This window comes from Bufo bufo, chromosome 1 (genome assembly GCF_905171765.1).
Source record: "Bufo bufo chromosome 1, aBufBuf1.1, whole genome shotgun sequence".
NCBI lineage: Eukaryota > Metazoa > Chordata > Amphibia > Anura > Bufonidae > Bufo > Bufo bufo.
In genome coordinates this window covers 651,572,163-651,590,685 of record NC_053389.1, presented here as the reverse complement: position 1 = coordinate 651,590,685, position 18,523 = coordinate 651,572,163, and positions in this window count along the sequence as shown.

Below are 18,523 nucleotides of genomic sequence, written 5' to 3'. Positions count from 1 at the left end.
ATGGTAGACCTGAACACCAGGATATTTGTGATCCCAGTGTGTTATGAGAGAGTATAAAGTGAGCCTAGTGGAGATGAGAGTGTTTTCCTCAGCCTATGGACCAAGCCTATGTGAGACATGAGTTAGCCTACGGTGCCTGTTCACGGTCTACAGTGAAGTACAAGCTGCATTTGGAGCCGCATTCCTCTATAGACAGTGTGGACACTTGGGAAATTTTGAGTAAGCCAAGAAGGCAAGCTATATATGTGTAATGGCCATGTGAAGCAGTTTATTAATATCTATATACTCCAAACCTGGAAGATAGTAAGCCAGAGGTTACCACAGCCTAAGTGTTATAAGAGTCTATACCTCACAAGGATCCTGTTACTAGGATTACGGCCAAAGCTAACTGTATGTGCATTATATGGATTATAACTACCTCTGCCATGTAAATGAACTGCTAAATGCACCTCAAGGCAATTGATTCAGTAGTAAAGGTTCCAGTTATTTAAACAGACTGTCTCTTCTCCATCCTACACTTCATTTGCACCTAACAGTGCTGGTGTCATGAAAACCAGGTACCCTGCCTCCCCGGCACCTTAAAACCACCATCTGGCGGGAGTCCCTGGACAATAGAGCGTGCCCCGAAGAAACTGGTGCTGCCCTTCCCTTCACTGAGCGCCGGCCAAGGGAGCTGCTAACCATGAATAAACTACTACTACCCTCATCGTCCCACCATAGCTCACATATTGCCCCTTTGTCCCAGTCGCTGCATGATCTCAAGTGAAGATGAGTCTGATTTGACCTTCTCCTGGTGGGAGTGATTTTTTAGTTAGTTTCTACATTTTTTGTTAGTAAGGGACTCTCAATACAATGAGGACCCTTGACCTGGGTTGCAAGCATGTGTTAAATAACAACTAATACCTCTTTTTACTCTTCTTAATTTTAATACTAAAAAGTTAATAAACCATTTGTCAAGAATGTGTTATATGCAGGTCTTAAGTAATAACCCCCTATGTGTCAAAAATAAAACCAACATCATGAATATTGAACAAAATATTGTGTAACAGTGGCTGCTGTGCGCCGCTGTTCCCCTGCTTACCGCCGCGGTCCCGGGTGCCGTGATCTGCTGCCAGTCCTTCCCATTCACTGCTGCAGTCCTGGGCTCTGTCTGTGTAGGTACTGTTGTTCTGGGATCCACTCCATAGTTTCCTCTCAGCCCTGGCCACAGCATGCTTGCTGCTTGTTCCCTGCAGCACTTCCTTAAGGGCCGGTGCACATTACTTCCTGTGCTTTATGGGCTAGTTCATGTGACCTTGCTGACCAATCCTAGCCCTCCTGCACACATATAAGTGGCTCAGCCCCCTTCCCAGATGCCTCAGTGTCAAGGTCCTTGTGTCCTGCTAAGGTTTCTGATATCTGCTTGTGTTCCTCTGTTCCTGACTCATAGTTGTGTTCCTGGATTCTGCTACCTGTTTGATCCCTGCCTGCATGCCTTCCCTCTTCTGTTACCGACCCGGATTGCCTGACCTGTACCTGTGCCGCCTGCCCTGACCTATTGCCTGTTTGACTTCACCTCTGCCTCATCCTTCGGTCCTGCACTGTTGCTCCTGGTTACGACTCAGCCTGCTGACAATGCCTGTACCTCTGGTACCTTGCTCAGGTACCTCCTGGTCCATCTGGACCAGCTGCCTCGCATGCCAATCCTCCTCAAGAGGTAGCGACCTGGTGTTCCCCTCGGGAAAGTCTATCCCCACTATCAGGGGTACTGTGAAGATTGAGGGGTTCACTTAGACAACCCCCTTAGAGGAGATAGGACACGTGGCATAGTGGGTTCACACCCACTGGTTCGTGACATATTGATTGTGTTTGTAAAGTACTAACATCCGTATACATATTTTAGTCCTCAAATTAAAATAAAAAAATAATACACAGATTAATGTTTTTTTTATTGCTACTACATATAGCAAACAACTGTCATTGTTTAAATTTACCAAAACAAGTTAAAGTCAAATAAACCCAAAAAAAATTACAAATTAAAAAATCATCCAGGTTTGGACGGTGGTCCCTCATACTGTTGGCCATGGTAAGTTGCATGGGAAGAGCCCAGAAGAGAGAACATGTTGGCCTTATGCAGAGTCGCCACTTTATCAGGCCCCGAATGTCGTGTTTGGGGGGCATATTGTCGACCTTAAGGAGAGTATTCTGGAGGCCGCTGGGGAACTTGAGGAGGTGGCATTGGCACAGGGCCAGTGATATGCTCTTAGGTGTACCAGTTCTCCAAGACGGTGAAAACTTCTGAGGGGTCATTTCGAGGAGTGGCTGCCTCCAGAACGATACCTATTGCAGCTAGATTATTGGAGGCAGGTTCCTAAGATGAGGCTCCAGACTCCTGCCATACAGGTTAAAATGGTCCTCCTGCCACTCTTGTGAAAGATACTCCAGGACCTGAGTACTGATCGTTGTCTCAACAACTGTGGCAGGTCTTTTTCTCTGAGTCTGGAAAGACAAGGGTGGCACCGATTCAACTGCAGGAGAAATTATGCTATGGGACACTTGAGGCTCTCTTTTCAACACTGGAGGGATAGGGGACATTCATCCTCACATGCACTGGATTGCTGCTCCAATGGCTTCTCAACTACCTCCAGAGTGTCCTCCGTTCTTCAAATAAAACAAGAAAACATGATAAATATGAGATCGCCACTTTAAAAAATTACATTATCAACACACATAATCATACCCTAACTATTTTTGTATTACTTTTAAAAACATTCTGCTACATCAAAAATACATTGCCAACATGATGCTAATGATAACTAAATTTAGTAAACAGCTATAGTATTGTCAATTTGTCAATCTAACTTAAAAAGAAAACACCACATTGTGACGTTATATAGAGCCTACTCTATAATACCCGGAATGATGTTTAAAAACACGTGTCCAAGAATCATATGCTTACATATATTGCTATTACAGAACCTTTTTATATAATTTTCCTCAAATATTATGGGTTACTAATATGGGAAACTATACCACTTTGCTAACAAAACTTTTACCAAACATTATTTATACTAATTCAAACACATTTATTCTATTCTGATGAACAATATTTTTTTCACAGCAAAACATTACAGGTGTCTGCAGCTTTACCACATTTTGTTTAAAAAAAAATAATAATGTTACATTAAAATAGCATTGAAGCAAAAAATATATTATAATATTGTTTTTATGTTACATTATATGTATTAACTTAGCATTACACCATGATCACATTATGAAAATATTACTTGCGGTTGCAAATTCATAATGTCATGTAGGAACTAGTGTTGAGCGAGCATGCTCAGCCGAATACCTGTTCAACTTGAGCATCGTTATGCTCTGCACATGGCGGTACTCGGCCGAGTATCGCATGTGCTTGAGCGCCATGCTCGAGTCTCCTTCCAGCACGTTTCGCGGCTGCTAAGCAGCCAATAAACGTGCAGGTAAGTACTACCATCACCCGATGATGCGGGTTCAGCTCATTGTGAGTCAGGGAGAGCTGCGCTTAGGAAGGGACAGATAGTTTTGGGAGTGTGATCGCAATATATTCGATAGAAAAACCTTTCAAAGACCCAAAAGTCCTTTTAAGGACTATTGTGTGTGGTGGCAGGCTGGCAGCAATATAATTTAGCCAGCATTTTTTTTTCGATACTTTACAATACTTTTTCAATAGAGGGTGTCTGCAGTGACTTGTGACATCTGTGCTGCAATACCTTCTGTGTGTCAGGGCCAGATATTTGGAAAAATATTACTGACAACAAATATATATTTTCCATAAGTTATCCGCACTTTGCCTATAAATGGTGTCTGCAGTGAATTGTCACATCTGCGCTGCAAGCCCGTGTGTGTGTGTGTCAGGGCCAGATATTGGAAAAAAATATTACTGACAACAAATATATATTTTCCATAATTTATCCACACTTTGCCTATAAACGGCGTCTGCAGTGAATTGTCACATCTGCGCTGCAAGCGCCTGTGTGTGTGTCAGGGCCAGATATTGGGAAAAATATTACTGACAACAAATATATATTTTCCATAATTTATCCACATTTTTCCTATAAACGGTCCCTTATAACATATAACATTTAATATGAAGAAGGTGAGCATTAAGGGACGGGGAAGTGGTCGTGATGCTGATGGTGCACACAGAGGCCATGGCCCTGGGCGTGGTGAAACTGTGCCTGCTGCCAGAGCACAAGAAAAACAATCACCCAAGATACCTAGCTTCATGTCCCAGTTTGCAGGGTGGCGCAGGGCACCACTCTTGAAGTCAGCCCAGTGCGAGCAGGTGGTCGGTTGGATTGCAACAGATAGTGCTTCCAGTCGGTTAAACACCACCCTGTCTTCCACCAAGTCCAGTCTCAGGAGCCAGGAGTCTGGTCCACACAATCCTTACCCTGATCCTACTTCCTCCCACCATTTACAGTCTGGCCAAACAAGTGATCCCACACTCGGAAATTTCGAGCACCTTTTTGCATCGCCATTAATTGATTTGGCCTTCTCGCCAAGCACGCTTTAAGAGAGACCTGAGATCTTGTGCCCCGATTCCTAACCTCTTGAGCATCCATATTCACAAGAACATGCTGGGGAATGGAAATTAGTGTTTAATGAGGTGGATGATGATGAGGCACAGTTGCCAATGACTCAACCGCAATTACTGTCTCAAGAGGTTGAGGAAGAGGATGACACACAGTTGTCAATCACTGAGGTTGTGGTTAATTCAACAAATCAGGAGGATGATCAGCGTGAGGAAGTAGAAGAGGATGTGCTGGACGATGAGGTCACTGACCCAACCTGGGAAGGTGGCAACAAGCCGAGCGAGGAGAGCAGTACAGAGGGGGAGGGATCTGCAGCACTGCAACAGGCTGAAAGAGGCAGTGGGGTGGGAAAAGGTAGAAGGCGTCGACCACCGACCAGGCCCGCAACTGTTCCACGGAGCACCCCTTGCGTAAATCTCCCTTGCCAAGGGGTAGGTGTTCAGCAGTATGGCACTTTTTTGAGGAAAATGCGGACGACTGAAGAATAGTAGTTTGCAACCTGTGCCACACCAAAATGAGCCAGGGCGTGAACACTAGCAACCTCACCACCACCAGCATGATCCGCCACATGGCATTAAAGCACCCTAATAGGTGGGCCGAACATCTGGGTCCACAATCTGTGTCTGCGGGTCACACCACTGCCTCCTCTTCCCCTGTTTTACGTGCTGGCCAATCCCTGTCCAAGACGCAGGCACGGATGTCTTCCGCCCTGCACCTGAACATTTGCAAGCACCATCAGCGACCACATCCACTTTCCTGTCCCAGACCAGCATCCAAATTTCATTACCCCAGTCATTTGAACTCAAGCGCAAATACCCAGCCACCCACCCACAGGCCATAGCACTAAATGCACAGCTTTCCAAATTACTGGCCCTGAAAATGTTGCCATTTAGGCTTGTGGACACTGAGGCCTTCCGCAGCCTGATGTCAGTGGCCGTCCCTCGTTACGCAGTCCCCAGCCGCCACTATTTTTCATGGTGTGCCATGCCAGCCTTACACCAACATGTGTCCCCTAACATCACACGTGTCCTGAACAATGCAATTATTGGGAAGGTCCACTTAACCACGGACACATGGACAAGTGCTTTCGGCCAGGGACGCTACATTTCCCTGACGGCACACTGGGTGAATGTTGTGGAGGCCGGGAACGACTCGTACCTTGGGATGCACAGGTGCTACCGACGCCAAGGATTGCGGGCCCCAATTCCATCAGGGTTTCCGCCACCACCTAGTGGCTCCAACCCCCACTTCTCCTCCTCCGCCTCCTCCTCCACTTCCACCTCCGAAGTATCCGCATGCAGCACCAGTCAGTCATCAGTCGGGAGCTGGAAGCAGTGTACCACTGCAGTGGGGAAGCTGGTCTGCCTAGGTGACAAACAGCACATCGCTGCAGAGCTGTGGCTGGGGATTAGAGACCAGACTGAGCTGTGGTTTCCGCCACTCAACCTAGAACCAGGCATGGTTGTGTCTGATAATGGCCGTAACTTGGTGGAGGCTTTGGAGCTTGGCAACCTTAGACACATCCCATGCCTTGCCAATGTATTCAACCTTGTGGTTCAGCAGTTTCTAAAAACCTACCCCAATTTGCCTGAGCTACTGGTGAAGGTGCGCCGCGTGTGTACACATTTCCGCAAGTCACCGACAGCTTCAGCCGGTCTGTCAACGCTGCAACAGCAATTGAAATTGCCAGCTCACCGGCTGTTGTGTGACGTGAGCATGCGCTGGAACTCCACGTTCCACATGTTGGCCAGACTTTGCGAGCAGCTGAGGGCAGTTGTGGAATACCAGCTGCAACATGGTCAACGCCTTTCCAGTCAGCTTCCGCTATTCACAAGCGAGGAGTGGGCATGGATCTCTGACCTCTGTGAGGTTTTACGCAACTTTGAAGAATCAACACAGATGGTGAGCGGCGATAACGCTATTATCAGCATCACCATCCCACTTCTGTGTCTTCTCAAACGCTCACTGCTCACAATTAAGGATGACACTGTGCATGTGGAAGAGGTGGAAATGGGGGAAGACATTACACAGGTTGATTACAGCCAGACCACCCTCCGTTCGTCTTCTCAGCACGAATTGGAGGCTGAAGAGGAGGAGGAGGAGCAGGAGACGGTTTCCTCAGCTACAGAGGGTAGTACCCATGGAAGTTTAATTCTATCTGTTCTCCGTGGGTGGGCAGAAAAGGAGGAAGAGGAGATTGGGAGGGATCCTCCTGATGACAACAGCGAAGTCTCGCCTGTTGGTACTCTGGCACACTGTCACGTTGTTTTCCGGGAGGGGGGAACTTTGAAGACCCGGGTCCCATTTTGGCTGAAGGGGTGGTCGTCTCTGCTCTTTATCCTGAATTGGAGGCAAAGGTTCAGGCAGCCCAGGCAGAGGCTCCTGATCTTTGTCCTCCTGGGAGGTTGTTTGTGCTTCTCGCTTTACGACACAAGGTTTTTAAGGAGCACCACGATACTGTCCTTGCTGGGCACCCGGGGGGTAGAGCCACAGTGGATCTCATTGCTCGGAGATTCTGGTGGCCGGCTCTTCGTAAGACGGTTGAGGGTTTTATGGCAGCCTGCGAGACCTGCGCTCGTGCCAAGGTCCCTCATTCACGACCATTGGGTCCTCTCCTCCCGTTACCCATTCCTTCCCGTCCTTGGACACATCTGTCCATGGACTTTATTACGGACCTGCCTCGTTCCTCGGGGAAGACTGTGATTCTGGTGGTGGTGGACCGTTTTAGCAAAATGGCACATTTCATTCCTTTTCCTGGGTTACCCAATTCTAAAACGCTGGCGCAAGCATTTGTTGACCACATTGTCAAATTGCATGGCATTCCTTCAGACATAGTCTCTGATAGGGGCACACAGTTTGTTTTCAGATTCTGGAAGGCTTTCTGTTCTCGCTTGGGGGTTCGGTTGTCATTCTCTTCTGCTTTTCACCCGCAGTCGAATGGCCAGACCAGGCGTGTCAATCAGAATCTGGAGACATATCTGCGCTGTTTTGTGACAGAGAATCAGGAGGATTGGTGTTCTTTTTTGTCCCTTGCTGAGTTTGCTTTAAATAACAGTCGCCAGGAGTCCTCTGATAAGTCACCATTTTTTGGTGCATATGGGTTTCATCCGCAGTTTGGGACATTCTCTGGAGAGGGGTCTTCTGGTTTACCTGATGAGGAGAGATTTTCCTCGTCTTTGTCATCTATTTGGCAAAAGATTCAGGGTAATCTAAAGAGCATGAGTGAGAGATATAAGCGTGTGGCGGATAAGAGATGTGTGCCTGGTCCGGACCTGAATGTGGGTGATCTGGTGTGGTTGTCTACTAAGAATATCAAATTGAAGGTTCCCTCCTGGAAGTTGGGTCCTAAGTTTATTGGGCCTTACAAGATCGTGTCCGTCATCAATCCCGTTGCTTTCCATCTTGATCTTCCTCAGACTTGGAAGATCCATAATGTTTTTCACAAGTCCCTTTTAAAACCTTATGTCCAACCCACTGTACCCTCCTCTTTGCCTCCTCCTCCGATTTTGGTTGATGGTAATCTTGAATTTCAGGTCTCTAGGATTGTGGATTCTCGTATTATCCGCGGTTCTCTCCAGTACCTCGTTCATTGGGAGGGTTATGGTCCTGAGGAGAGGATGTGGGTCCCAGTGGCAGACATTAAGTCCACTCGTCTTATCAGGGCTTTCCATAGGTCCCATCCTGAGAAGGTGGACTCTGAGTGTCCGGAGTCCACTCGTAGAGGGAGGGGTACTGTCACCGCCAGATCTCTGAGAAGTTCTGACAGACGTTCTTCAGTACCTCTTGCATGATGTTCTTTTGTTTTCGTTTCGTTTTGTCATCTCTCCTCCCTCTCCCAGCTGTCATCTATTAGAAGTGATCGCCTCCCTTTATATCCCCTCCCATACTGCTTCACTTTGCGGTTTATACCACTTCCTGGATGTTGCAACTGCTGGTTCCTCAGATAAGTCTATTCTTTTATTTGTGTTTTCCTGTTGGCTTGATTCTAGGTGATCCTGACTCTCTCCGTATTGAGTGCAGGGAGCCGGTGGTCGTGTCCCCTCACTATTATAGGGTTTTCAGGTGTTACTCAGTCTAGGTACGGGGGCATGCAACTTTCTATCATTAAGATCTTTGCATGGGCTGAGCAGTCAAGGAGAGCTCTAGCGCTTTTGTAGGGCTCACCCATATGTTCCTTAGTTTGGGATCAAGTCAGTTGGATCTTTATTTGTGACTTCTAGTTTTCTGCATAACCATCCATGACACACACATGGCTGACTTCATGTAAGGCTGCCTTTCCTGCGACCCGCGAGTTATACGCATTTTAAACAACACGGATTACTGGTTGTTCACCCTTCTCGACCCCCACTACAAAGAGAACTTCTCATCTCTCATTCCTCTGGTGGAGAGGATGAGCAAAATTGTGCAATACCAGAAGATTCTTGTTGATAAATTGCTCCAAAATTTTCCATCTGACAATGCTGGTGGCAGAGTCCGTACTTCCTTGGCCAACCGAGGAGGGGAGACAAGGGGAACACACAGCAGTTCCAACAGAGGCAGGGCAACACTCTCCAAAGCCTGGGACAGTTTCATGACACCCGCCAGCACCCTCACCCTGATGTTTGGCCTACTGCCACAAGCAGAGCAAAATTTTGGAAGATGGTGAAGGTGTACATAGCAGACCGTGTCAGTGTCCTCAATGATCCCTCAGTGCCTTACAACTACTGGGTGTCCAAGCTGGACACGTGGCATTAACTTGCGCGCTACGTTTTCGAGGTGCTGGCCTGCCCTGCCGCTAGTCTTTTGTCTGAACGTGTATTTAGTGCTGCTGGGGGCTTTACAACAGATAAGCGTATCCGCCTATCAACTGGAAATGCTGACAGGTTGACTCATATTAAAATGAACAAGGCCTGGATTGGCCATGATTTCTCAACTCCACCAGAGGAATGCTGATGAACATAAAGGCACTTTACATGTGTTGTTTTTAATGTAGTTAATAGACTGTATTCACATGCACCCATTCCACAACAAACAAGGGTATATGGTTGCATATTCCTTTTCTCCTCCTCCTCTTATGTCATATCACCATGCATTGCTTATTCGTCACATATAATGCCCTCGCATATATGGCCTTCGAATATCATTTTTTAGAGGGTCCGCTCACCAGCAGGCCCTCACATATAATATTTTAGAGGGTCTGCTCATCAGCAGGCCCTCACATCTAATTTTTTACAGGGTCCACTCACCAGCAGGCCCTCACATCTAATTTTTTACAGGGTCCGCTCACCAGCAGGCCCTCACATCTAATTTTTTACAGGGTCTGCTCACCAGCAGGCCCTCACATCTAATTTTTTTACAGGGTCCGCTCACCACCAGGCCCTAACATAAATTTTTACAGGGTCTGCTCACCAGCAGGGCCTCACATCTAATTTGCCCTCGCATATATGGCCTTCGAATATCATTTTTTAGAGGGTCCGCTCACCAGCAGGCCCTCACATATAATATTTTAGAGGGTCTGCTCATCAGCAGGCCCTCACATCTAATTTTTTATACGGTTTTCTCACCAGCAGGCCCTCATATATAATTTTTTACAGGGTCCACTCACCAGCAGGCCCTCACATCTAATTTTTTACAGGGTCCGCTCACCAGCAGGCCCTCACATCTAATTTTTTACAGGGTCCGCTCACCAGCAGGCCCTCACATCTAATTATTTTACAGGGTCCGCTCACCACCAGGCCCTAACATAAATTTTTACAGGGTCTGCTCACCAGCAGGCCCTCACATCTAATTTTTTACAGGGTCTGCTCGCCTGCAGGCCCGCAACTCAAATCTTTTACAGGGTCAGCTCACTTGCAGGCCCAAACCTAAAATCTTTTACAGGGTCAGCTCACTTGCAGGCCCGCAACTCAAATCTTTTACAGGGTCAGCTCACCTGCAGGCACGCAACTCCAATCTTTTACAGGGTCAACTCACCTGCAGGCCGGCAACTCAAATCTTTTACAGGGTCAGCTCACCTGCAGGCACGCAACTCCAATCTTTTACAGGGTCAACTCACCTGCAGGCCGGCAACTCAAATCTTTTACAGGGTCAGCTCACCTGCAGGCCTGCAACTCAATGTGAATGAGGCCCTCCTTTATGTGATATACAGGTTGTATCGGAGTGCCTCTTCCTTGTAATTTTTGGCAGCACTTGCACTTTATATACAAGTAAATATACAAGAAAGAATATTTTCTATCAATTTTTCCTATAAAATCTATTTTTTACTTTGGTTTTGTGCATAAAACCTTAATTAGATTGTGGGTCTGGTGATCACTTTAACCACCTCAGCCCCCAGTGCTTAAACACCCTGAAAGACCAGGCCACTTTTTACACTTCTGACCTACACTACTTTCACCGTTTATTGCTCGGTCATGCAACTTACCACCCAAATGAATTTTACCTCCTTTTCTTCTCACTAATAGAGCTTTCATTTGGTGGTATTTCATTGCTGCTGACATTTTTACTTTTTTTGTTATTAATCAAAATTTAACGATTTTTTTGCAAAAAAATAACATTTTTCACTTTCAGTTGTAAAATTTTGCAAAAAAAAACGAGATCCATATAGAAATTTTGCTCTAAATTTATTGTTCTACATGTCTTTGATAAAAAAAAAAATGTTTGGGTAAAAAAAAAAATGGTTTGGGTAAAAGTTATAGCGTTTACAAACTATGGTACAAAAATGTGAATTTCCGCTTTTTGAAGCAGCTCTGACTTTCTGAGCACCTGTCATGTTTCCTAAAGGTTCTACAATGCCCAGACAGTACAAATACCCCACAAATGACCCCATTTCGGAAAGTACACACCCTAAGGTATTCGCTGATGGGCATAGTGAGTTCATAGAACTTTTTATTTTTTGTCACAAGTTAGCGGAAAATGATGATTTTTTTTTTTTTTCTTACAAAGTCTCATATTCCTCTAACTTGTGACAAAAAATAAAAAGTTCTATGAACTCACTATGCCCATCAGCAAATACCTTGGGGTCTCTTCTTTCCAAAATAGGGTCACTTGTGGGGTAGTTATACTGCCCTGGCATTCTAGGGGCCCAAATGTGTGGTAAGGAGTTTGAAATCAAATTCTGTAAAAAATGACCTGTGAAATCCAAAAGGTGCTCTTTGGAATATGGGCCCCTTTGCCCACCTAGGCTGCAAAAAAGTGTCACACATCTGGTATCTCCGTACTCAGGAGAAGGTGGGGAATGTGTTTTGGGGTGTCATTTTATATATACCCATGCTGGGTGAGAGAAATATCTTGGCAAAAGACAACTTTTCCCATTTTTTTATACAAAGTTGTCATTTGACCAATATATTTATCTCACCCAGCATGGGTATATGTAAAAAGACACCCCAAAACACATTCCTCAACTTCTCCTGAGTACGGGGATACCAGATGTGTGACACTTTTTTGCAGCCTAGGTGGGCAAAGGGGCCCATATTCCAAAGAGCACCTTTCGGATTTACCAGGTCATTTTTTACAGAATTTGATTTCAAACTCCTTACCACACATTTGGGCCCCTAGAATGCCAGGGCAGTATAACTACCCCACAAGTGACCCCATTTTGGAAAGAAGAGACCCCAAGGTATTCGCTGATGGGCATAGTGAGTTCATGGAAGTTTTTATTTTTTGTCACAAGTTTGTGGAATATGAGACTTTGTATGAAAAAAAAAATAAAAAAAAATCATCATTTTCCACTAACTTGTGACAAAAAATAAAAAATTCTAGGAACTCGCCATGCCCCTCACGGAATACCTTGGGGTGTCTTCTTTCCAAAATGGGGTCACTTGTGGGGTAGTTATACTGCCCTGGTATTCTAGGGGCCCAAATGTGTGGTAAGGAGTTTGAAATCAAATTCAGTAAAAAATGACCAGTGAAATCCGAAAGGTGCTCTTTGGAATATGGGCCCCTTTGCCCACCTAGGCTGCAAAAAAGTGTCACACATCTGGTATCCCCGTACTCAGGAGAAGTTGAGGAATGTGTTTTGGGGTGTCTTTTTACATATACCCATGCTGGGTGAGATAAATATCTTGGTCAAATGACAACTTTGTATAAAAAAATGGGAAAAGTTGTCTTTTGCCAAGATATTTCTCTCACCCAGCATGGGTATATATAAAATGACACCCCAAAACACATTCCCCACCTTCTCCTGAGTACGGAGATACCAGATGTGTGACACTTTTTTGCAGCCTAGGTGGGCAAAGGGGCCCATATTCCAAAGAGCACCTTTCGGATTTCACAGGTCATTTTTTACAGAATTTGATTTCAAACTCCTTACCACACATTTGGGCCCCTAGAATGCCAGGGCAGTATAACCACCCCACAAGTGACCCCATTTTGGAAAGAAGACACCCCAAGGTATTCCGTGAGGGGCATGGCGAGTTCCTAGAATTTTTTATTTTTTGTCACAAGTTAGTGGAAAATGATGATTTTTTTTTTTTTTTCATACAAAGTCTCATATTCCACAAACTTGTGACAAAAAATAAAAACTTCCATGAACTCACTATGCCCATCAGCGAATACCTTGGGGTCTCTTCTTTCCAAAATGGGGTCACTTGTGGGGTAGTTATACTGCCCTGGCATTCTAGGGGCCCAAATGTGTGGTAAGGAGTTTGAAATCAAATTCTGTAAAAAATGACCTATGAAATCCGAAAGGTGCTCTTTGGAATATGGGCCCCTTTGCCCACCTAGGCTGCAAAAAAGTGTCACACATCTGGTATCCCCGTACTCAGGAGAAGTTGAGGAATGTGTTTTGGGGTGTCTTTTTACATATACCCATGCTGGGTGAGATAAATATCTTGGTCAAATGACAACTTTGTATAAAAAAATGGGAAAAGTTGTCTTTTGCCAAGATATTTCTCTCACCCAGCATGGGTATATATAAAATGACACCCCAAAACACATTCCCCACCTTCTCCTGAGTACGGAGATACCCGATGTGTGAGACTTTTTTGCAGCCTAGGTGGGCAAAGGGGCCCATATTCCAAAGAGCACCTTTCGGATTTCACAGGTCATTTTTTACAGAATTTGATTTCAAACTCCTTACCACACATTTGGGCCCCTAGAATGCCAGGGCAGTATAACTACCCCACAAGTGACCCCATTTTGGAAAGAAGAGACCCCAAGGTATTCGCTGATGGGCATAGTGAGTTCATGGAAATTTTTTTTTTTTGTCACAAGTTAGTGGAATAGGAGACTTTGTATGAAAAAAAAAAAAAAAAAAATCATCTTTTTCCACTAACTTGTGACAAAAAATAAAAAATTCTAGGAACTTGCCATGCCCCTCACGGAATACCTTGGGGTGTCTTCTTTCCAAAATGGGGTCACTTGTGGGGTAGTTATACTGCCCTGGCATTTTCCAGGGGCCCTAATGTGTGGTAAGTAGGTAAATGACCTGTGAAATCCGAAAGGTGCTCTTTGGAATGTGGGCCCCTTTGCCCACCTAGGCTGCAAAAAAGTGTCACACATCTGGTATCTCCGTACTCAGGAGAAGGTGGGGAATGTGTTTTGGGGTGTCATTTTACATATACCCATGCTGGGTGAGAGAAATATCTTGGCAAAAGACAACTTTTCCCATTTTTTTTATACAAAGTTGGCATTTGACCAAGATATTTATCTCACCCAGCATGGGTATATGTAAAATGACACCCCAAAACATATTCCCCAACTTCTGCTGAATACGGAGATACCACATGTGTGACACTTTTTTGCAGCCTAGGTGGGCAAAGGGGCCCAAATTCCTTTTAGGAGGGCATTTTTAGACATTTGGATACCAGACTTCTTCTCACGCTTTGGGGCCCCTAAAATGCCAGGGCAGTATAAATACCCCACATGTGACCCCATTTTGGAAAGAAGACACCCCAAGGTATTCAATGAGGGGCATGGCGAGTTCATTGAAAAAAAAAAAAATTTGGCACAAGTTAGCGGAAATTGATTTTTTGGATTTTGTTCTCACAAAGTCTCCCTTTCCGCTAACTTGGGACAAAAATTTCAATCTTTCATGGACTCAATATGCCCCTCAGCGAATACCTTGGGGTGTCTTCTTTCCAAAATGGTGTTATTTGTGGGGTGTTTGTACTGCCCTGGCATTTGAGGGTCTCCGCAATCATTACATGTATGCCCAGCATTAGGAGTTTCTGCTATTCTCCTTATATTGAGCATACAGGTAATGAGATTTTTTTTTCCCGTTCAGCCTCTGGGCTGAAAGAAAAAAATGAACGGCACAGATTTCTTCATTCGCATCGATCAATGTGGATGAAAAAATCTCTGCCAAAAAAAGAAAAAGGAGGGGAAAGGCGTCTGCCAGGACATAGGAGCTCCGCCCAACATCCATACCCACTTCAGCTCGTATGCCCTGGCAAACCCGATTTCTCCATTCACATCAATCGATGTGGATGAATAAATCATTGCCGGGATTTTTTTTTTTTATATATATACAAAGTGTTTGCCAAAGTATATGAACACCGCCACCTCCTCAGCTCATATGCCTCGGCAAACATATCTTTTACTGCAGAGGAGAAATCTCGTCTTGCAGCGCCGCATACACCGACTTGCGTGTAATCTGACAGCAGCGCAATGCTTCTGTCCGAATGCACATCAGTGCTGCAGCTGGTCGATCGGTTGGTCCACCTGGAAGGTAAAAAAAACAAAACAAAAAAGAAAAAACCAGGCCGCAAAGCAATAACTTTATTAACTTTAGAACAGAACATATTAACTTTTTTAAACTTTTTTAACTTTTTTACTTACCGGTAATTTTTTTTTTGTTTAGTTTTTTTTACCTTTATAGAACAAACCTCTCCTTCCCCATGGGACAATGTGCAAAGCGCAAATCGCCCAAAGATGTGGCGAAGTACGTTATGCACTTTATCCCAGGTGAAAGGAGAGGTTTGCAGCAGCTGAGAGTAAAAGGGCCCTAATAGCCCTGTGTGCCTGTCCTGTGAGATGCAATCCCTATGCTAGGTGTACCTGTGTGTGGTACTTCCGGAAACACTCTCCATAGCATAGGGCAGGGTGGTCCGGACAGTCAGGACAGAAATAGCGGGTGTCACACCTTATTCCACTCCTGCTACAGACACGACATCTTTTTCGGGGTGACGGTTGGGTTGAGGTACCAGGAACGACACTGGGGAAATGTCGCTCGTGTAGACGGCTAACTACACTGGGGGATGGGGCCACGGAACCTCCTGGGTAAAGGAGGTTCTCGATGATCTCTTCCTGGAATTTGAGGAAAGATCGTGTTCTCCCAGCCTTACTGTAGAGAACAAAACTATTGTAGAGCTCCAATTGAATTAAATATACAGACACCTTCTTATACCAGCGTCTGGTTCTGCGGGAAACTAAATACGGAGACAACATCTGGTCATTGAAGTCCACCCCTCCCATGAGCGCATTATAGTCGTGGACACAGAGGGGCTTTTCAATGACACGGGTTGCTCGCTCAATTTGGATTGTCGTGTCTGCGTGAATGGAGGAGAGCATGTAAACGTCACGCTTGTCTCTCCATTTCACCGCGAGCAGTTCTTCGTTACACAAGGCAGCCCTCTCCCCCCTTGCAAGACGGGTGGTTACAAGCCGTTGGGGGAAGCCCACGCGACTAGTTCGCGCGGTGCCACAGGCGCAAATCCGTTCTAGAAACAAATGCCTAAAGAGGGCCACACTTTTGTAAAAATTGTCCACATAAAGATAGTACCCCTTGCCGAATAAGGGTGACACCAAGTCCCAGACTGTCTTCCCACTGCTCCCCAGGTAGTCAGGGCAACCGACCGGCTCCAGGGTCTGATCTTTTCCCTCATAGATCCGAAATTTGTGGGTATAGCCTGTGGCCCTTTCACAGAGCTTATACAATTTGACCCCATACCGGGCACGCTTGCTTGGGATGTACTGTTTGAAGCCAAGGCGCCCGGTAAAATGTATTAGGGACTCGTCTACGCAGATGTTTTGCTCGGGGGTATACAAATCTGCAAATTTCTGGTTGAAATGGTCTATGAGGGGCCGAATTTTGTGGAGCCGGTCAAAAGCTGGGTGGCCTCTGGGACGGGAGGTGGGGTTGTCGCTAAAATGCAGGAAACGGAGGATGGCCTCAAATCGTGCCCTGGACATAGCAGCAGAGAACATGGGCATGTGATGAATCGGGTGCGTTGACCAATATGACCGCAATTCATGCTTTTTTGTCAGGCCCATGTTGAGGAGAAGGCCCAAAAAAATTTTAATTTCGGAAACTTGGACTGGTTTCCACCGGAAAGGCTGGGCATAAAAGCTTCCCGGGTTGGCGGATATAAATTGTGTGGCATACTGGTTGGTCTCTGCCACGACTAAGTCCAAGAGCTCCGCAGTCAAGAACAGCTCAAAAAATCCCAGGGCCGAACCGATTTGAGCCGTCTCAACCCGAACTCCAGACTGGGCGGTGAAAGGGGGAACTACAGGTGCGGCTGAAGTTGGTGACTGCCAATCAGGGTTTGCCAGCACCTCAGGGATTCTAGGGGCTCTACGGGCCTGTCTGTGCGGTGGCTGCGACGGGGTAACTACTGCACGTGCCACCGTACCAGCTTCAACTGCCCTTCTGGTGCTCGCCACGTCACCATGTTGTACGGCAGTGCTGGTACTAGGTCCAGGGAGGGCTGCGCTGCTGGTGTATGCCTCACCACGTGATCCGGCAGCGACAGCCCCACTCTGCTGCTCTTGAAGCGGATCCTGCATAACCTGTGGTCTAGCGACACGGGGCCGGGTACGCCTGGTGCTGCCAGGGACCTCCACCTCCTCGTCCGAACTTTGGGTCAGAGAGCCACTGCTTTCCACAGGTTCATATTCTGACCCGCTAGATTCATCAGATGAGGGTTCCCACTCCTCATCCGACTAGGTCAGAATCCTGTAGGCCTCTTCAGAAGAATACCCCCTGTTTGACATTTTGGACTACTAAATTTAGGGGTATTCCCTGAGACTACCCAAGAAAAAAAGCAAGCCTGTCTTACAAAGGGGAGGCTAGCGAAGTACCGGAGGCCGCTGCGGTTGATAAAAAATATCAAAACTGATTTTTTTATCGCCGCAGTGCGTGTAAAATGAATGTGCAGTGATCAAAAAATATATATTTTTTGTCACTGCGGTGGGGCGGGCGTGGGTGAACGCACGTGTGGGCGACCGATCAGGCCTGATCGGGCAAACACTGCGTTTTGGGTGGAGGGCGAGCTAAGGTGACACTAATACTATTATAGATCTGACCGTGATCAGTTTTGATCACTTACAGATACTATAAAAGTACAAATGCTGATTAGCGATACGCTATTCAGCGAATAAAAGTGACTGCGGTGCGGTGGGGTGGGCGCTAACTGATGCTAACTACCTAACCAAGGGGCCTAAACTATCCCTAAAACCTAACAGCCAATACTAGTGAAAAAAAAAAAGTGACAGTTTACACTGATCACTTTTTTTCCTTTCACTGGTGATTGACAGGGGCGATCAAAGGGGTGATCAAAGGGTTAATTGGGGTGCAGGGGGGTGATCAGGGGCTACAGTGAAGTGTTTGGTGTACTCACAGTGATGTCTGCTTCTCTGCTGGATCCAACCGACGAAAAGGACCAGCAGAGGAGCAGAGAAGCCATATAACAGATCATATTTACTAATATGATCTGTTATATGGCTTGTGATTGGATTTTTTAAAAATCGCCAGCCTGCCAGCCAATGATCATTGCTGGCAGGCTGGTGACGAACTTGTTCTTTAACTTTTGCCGGCCCGCGATGCGCATGCGCGGGCCGGCTTGGAGCGAAATCTCGCGTCTCGCGAGATGACGCGTATATGCGTGACTGTGCGCAGCGCTGCCACCTCCGGAACGCGAATCTGCGTACAGCGGTCCGGAGGTGGTTAAGGCCTTTTAAGTAGCAGCATGGTAATAAAAATGAGTGGCAAGGTGACATACTGTGGAGATGGCAGCATGAGGAGACCACATAGTGGCACAATGACTGAG